Source organism: Pygoscelis adeliae, unplaced genomic scaffold (assembly GCF_000699105.1).
Source record: "Pygoscelis adeliae isolate BGI_AS28 unplaced genomic scaffold, ASM69910v1 Scaffold181, whole genome shotgun sequence".
In the NCBI taxonomy this organism is placed as follows: Eukaryota; Metazoa; Chordata; class Aves; order Sphenisciformes; family Spheniscidae; genus Pygoscelis; species Pygoscelis adeliae.
Genome location: NW_008824360.1, coordinates 4,184,461 through 4,190,251, shown reverse-complemented (window position 1 = coordinate 4,190,251; position 5,791 = coordinate 4,184,461).

The window sequence follows — 5,791 nt, the reverse complement described above, 5'->3', positions numbered from 1 at the left end:
TTTGGCCACTGGGCTAGGTTTTTAACCTATTTCTGCTTGATTTATAATTTAACCAAGTTCTTGAAAACGTTATGGTATCTTCCACTTTTTTAACTAAAAGCTTTGAGCATGTCCGAGAGGGGGTAGCAGGAGCCATCACAGACAGTGAGCCTAAACAAACAGTAAAAACTAAATAAGGATTGAGAAACCACTCAGGAAAACACGCACACTGAGCTCCCCGAGGCTGTGTGTTAACTGCTCGGCCCCTGCCTGGGTACAGTCCCGTTACTTGCGATATCTGCTCCCTATTCAAGAACTCCTCTGCAAAATTTCACCGGAAGCCAAAAACATCTCCCTATTGTATTTAAGCTAATTTCGGAAGCCAAAAACATCTCCCTATTGTATTTAAGCTAATTTCACTAACTTAGATAGCGATCTAACTTCAAGTAGAAAAACAGGGCTAAGTGGCAACCTCCAAATGAAGTTAAGGGAACTTCACAGACCCAAGAGAAGTTTGCAGAGCTGACTTACAAACTTACAAACTTACTCTTCTAAATATTTAGGAGAACTTGCCCATGGTAGTTTACACAGCGCATTAGCATCTGTACCTTATTCTTCCCACCCCTCATTGTTTAATTGAATCTGCTTACCAGATGGCAGCAGGCTAAGTTCACTCCAACAGGAACAATTACACACGTTTAATGAGATGCTTGCCCAGGATTATTTGCCATAACCCACCACGACTCGCCCTTACAACGCACAAAGGCTGCAACCACTGCGCTGGTTCGGCCTCCAGCCTTTCCCTGCACCAAGCTGGTGCTCTGCCAGACATGGAGCTACCTGCACCCCCGCCACTGCTCCCAATGCCTCCTCATCACACAACATCTCAAGCCCTGAAACAGCATTTTATTTTTCTACATTTGCCCCCCTCTTTTTGCTATCATCAGCTATTTTAAGATCATCATCTTCATAGATACTCAGCTTCTTGCTGATATCTTGACCGATATCTTGACATTGGTCAACTACATGAAAAAGATTCATTTTCTGAGGAATTCTCAAACTCCTTTAAACCCAACATCTTTAAAAGACAACAGCTTTGTTCTTGTGGCACACAGCAGAGGGCAAAACTTCACGCTCTGTGCTATCTGCTACTTATCTTACGTGCTGGGCTGAGAACGGTTGCTTCTCAGTTGTGCTCCAACCCTGCATGTGCTGTAACACACCTGCACACCATGCTTCAACTACTTCAACCGCTTAGTTTCATCAAGCGGATTTCCACAAAGGTTCTCAACTTTAAAAAAATAAATGAAAACAAAAGCAACTTTTGTTTTCAAATCCAAACTCATGGATTACCCATGAGTAATTACTTACCCAGCACGGCAAGCAAACTTTGCTTCATTCAGTTCAGCTATTTCTGTCACAAAGCATCAGTTTTCAAACACAACATTCAGAAGTAAACAAAATGGAAAACTTTTTCAAAACTTATGAGTTTTGAAGCATCTGCATTTTCCATGCTTTGTTCCAAAAGTAAACTTCAGAAATAACATTAATTCCAGACTTACCCAGGTCTAAATTAGAAAGTCAGTGAAAGCGTAATTTTCTTTTCAAATTACTTAAACATTTGAGATGCTCAGAGAGAAATAACACTTGTCTGGCTGGCTGTATCTGTCACCTGCTGTTTTATACTCACATGTAAACTCTGCGGGACAGAGGAGGCTGAGCACAAAGCCCTGCACCATCCCTGGGGCCCCCATGCCTCCGGCAACACCTGAATCCTGCAGCACGATGCTCAGCACATCACTCATGCTCTTAATCCTCCCCTTCCCTTATTGAACACGATGCTCACATTTAGCTACACAAACAGAAGCCTGGAAAGAGAGAATCATGGTATCCACAGGGACCACTGCAGGATTTCTGGCAATCTGTGACAGCTCCGAGACATATAGGCTTCAGGAGAGCCATGCGATGTGTCCCTAGGAGCCTGCAGAGGATGACCACAGCCTGGATGGAGTCCTGAAAAAGCTGGGGTTTGTTTTACAAATACACGTTTTCAACACATTTGAGACTCTTGCTTTCCTAAGCTCTTTCGTTACCTGTCTGGGTGAATGCACTTGCAACTTCCTAGAAAATATTCTTCTGTGGTATCTAGATATATCCTTTAATGACTTCAACTGCAACCAAGTGCTCCTCCATGCCACCAGCCTGCCTCACTTTTAGCTTTGAACAACAGGACAAACATTTGATAAGTGAGATAAATCGGGAAGCGATGAGAGGATGCAAAGGCAGGGGTCCTTGGGGCTGGGTCAGGGAAGATTTGGGCCACTGCCGTCTAATGTCGACCCCACAGGTGGGGTCTGACAGTGATGAATGGGCACAGCACTCAAACCCACATCTCCGGGTAGGAAGGAGTCAGGTTTCCCACCAAGCTAGAGATAAGAAGTAGCTCAGGTTTAGCTTTGTAGTGTGCCATAACAAGGCTTAGGAGACTCTTATTCATAATTCGAAGCTGAAGGCAACTCAATTGTAAATCTGGGAGATGACTCTAAACCAAGCTTAGCATAAAAAGTAAAATATTAACTGACTTGTTCACTCATTTCCTTGAGATTAAAATAAACTCAGCAGCAGTGTGCTACAGTGAGAAAATAACTTCAAAAGCTCCCAGTTTGACTGTCAGCACTGCATCAAAATAAACAAAAATAGCCACCACCCCCAAACCTCCAAGGTCCCCAACCAAACACATGCGCCAAACTGCTCCGCGGAGTAGTCAACCATTCACACATCACTTTATTTGCTAGACGAGATACGAATCCATCTCCCTACTGACAAAAATAACATTTTTAGAGACAAAGAGAATCAGGAAAAACAAATACAGGATTAGTAAAATATCCACTGAGCTGAAAATACATTGAACCTGTTTTAGCATCTATATTGCAAGACTTTAAAAAGAAAAAACCCACAACTTTCAACAGATTTAGGACGTCGACTACTGTTACCTGTCATATTTGGGTAATGACAGGATGAAAAAACTCAGCAATATTAAAAAAGTATACAAAACAGCAGTAACAAAATGTACATGTGTCAAATATATGCAGTATTAGCTCAGCAGGGCTGCAATACTTTTTAAACTTCAAGCAGCAACTAACCAGGGTCTGTTTCTTATTTTAAAGGTTAATGCTTTAAAAAGTGGTAAGCAAACAAATACATAACAAATCCTTTTTCTGATGAAACTCCCCGAGTGAGATTGTTTTGAGGGAAACCTGTGGCTTCTGTCTGGAGTTTATTTTTGCAGTGTCTGAAGCCGTATCACATTATGTTTTGTTACCATTTTCTAAAACCGAGAAACATTAAATAGTGTGTTCCCATGAGATCAAGGACATGCTTGTGTTTTCCTCTAAGAAAGTACAATATACATATAAGAAACTAAAGTAAACTGGAGGAAAACATAGCAAAAGGCAAACCCAGTCGGATGAGAGCAATGATGGCAGCAGTCCGGTATTATAGGCCCTGCTCAGCCCAGGGAGAGATGTGGCAGCTACACCAGGACACGTCTAAAACGAATATCTCAACATCACACTGCAAATGCCTTTCTCTTTCTGTGGGTTTCAGAAAACAAAAAGTTTTCAGGAAGGATTTAACTAATTGTTTTTTTCATTACTTTATTTGTCAAGCAGCAACAGGTATCTTTATCAGACAGGTAGACAAAGATAAGTGTGATGCAGAGCTCACAAGCTCTGGGTCGGTGCTTTCATGGGGGTCAGAGTGCAGGCAGCCTCTCCTCGGAGAGCAGGCACCACGAGCAGCACCTTCAGTTAAAAAAATGAGGAAATGCAAAGACTCATACAGCTTGTGATTTTGCTGTCCTGGCCCAGTTTATCTCCTACCATCGACATTTTGCTCGGAGAAGCTCTGTACATCACTAATGGGCAAAGCTGGTCTGTGCTCCATTATCTACATCGCTGGAGTATTGTTAAACCATGTCATCATTTGAAAGACTCCTTTGGCAGCTTCATTTAAATTATTTTGCTTATTTTACGTATAAAATTTACACAAGATTACTTGGGATGAGGAGGAATTTGTGGGGAAAAAAAAGTCAATTGTGAGAAAAAGCTGTGACTCTCAGACATAGCTTTTCCATAAGCAAAGTGAACACAGAACTTCCTGGCACTCAAGATGCAAGCATGCGTGCGTTTGCAGATGTGTATCTCCGCATGCTCACACACACACCTTCATGGGTGCATACATTCCCCAGTATTTGAGAAGGTTTTAAGCAGGAAAACATCATCTCACTTCCCAATTTTTATCTTAATGAAGATTGCTTACCAATTCACTATTTACGAATCAAGCTACCATTACCTTCTGCCACGTGCTGAGTTGGCCCATGGCATCTCTGCTCCCCGCTCTGCAGCCAGCACTGGAGCAAAACGTTTTGTGCAACACAGAAGACAACAGAAGAAATGGTATTCAGGTTTGATCTTAATTTTGATGGTAGAAAGCATCACAGTTAGCATTTATAGTTAATCTATTATTATGAGCCTGTGGGAGGTAAAAACCTTTGGGATCGTTTCAAGAGTCATATTCAGAAGGGGAGATGGTAAGTACAACATTGCTTGAAAAGAGTCAAAGTAGAGCACAATTCTTATAACCGTTTTTCCTTGGAAAACTTCAGGCATTTGCAAGGAGAGAAAACTATGGAAAACTGCGTAACTGCCAAAAATGCAATCAAGAACCGGCAGATTTTTTGTCTTCTTTTTCAAGGGACCAGAGAGGAGGGAGGAAAAAATAGTGAGAGGGGAAAATACCCTAAGAAAATTAGTTCCACATGTTAAAAAGTTTATTCATTTAGCCAATGTAACTTGACTAAGGTTATACTCATGACAATGTATATGGCAGTATTTCAGAAAAAGGAAAGTCATGCTACCCAACCTTAAAATATAAAGCAGATGGTCTTCTCAATAGGATTGGATTTTTTCTCCCTACACTTATTCCTCATCCCAGCCTCTAGGATGTGAAATTTAAAATATTTATATGTTTTTTTTCAGGTTGAGAACTTTCTGCTTACTGGACATTTTTCAACTCGCTGCATTTTGTTGGTCCTCTTCCCTTTAAAGGGAACATAAATTTGAGCATTTATCAGGAGCAAAATCGACCTGAAACTTCATTCTGTTGGGAGAACTCTGGGGTTTATTTTTCTGGTTTGTTTTCAAGCTCATGTCAAAATGACTAACTAAAAATGGGGAAACATTTAAGCAGCAAACCAATACATGTAAATAGATGCAATACCATAGCCGAAAGAGCTTGATATCATTTTAGTATAATTACTGTGCTTGTCCAATTTGGTCATGAATTCAATATACAGCAAGTATGCAGAAGAAACATGGTTCAATCTATGTAACATTCCAGCTAGGACTGTGTAATTTTACAGCAAAGTCAAAAAAACCCAAAAAACAAATAACAAAGGGACATACAGACACACACTGAGAGCACATGATTTTGTTTCCTGATCTGTTTAACACAATCAAGGCAGAAGCTGTTGGGTTTTGTGTGGAGAAACGCTGCAGCACAGGAACACTAAGGCTGGAGTGAGGTATTAAGAGAGATCTACTTGAATCAGAAAAAAAAATCCAAGAACGACAAGCTTAAACATAGGAATTTATAGATCATAAATCATGACACTAAACTTCTGTGCATAAAATGAATGGGCTGATGCTAACGTAATTACAGAACTGTTTTCTTTAAATGTCCAAGACTATCATTTTTCAGGATCTCTCAGAAGGAACCATCAACATACACATGAGAAATATCATGATACTAG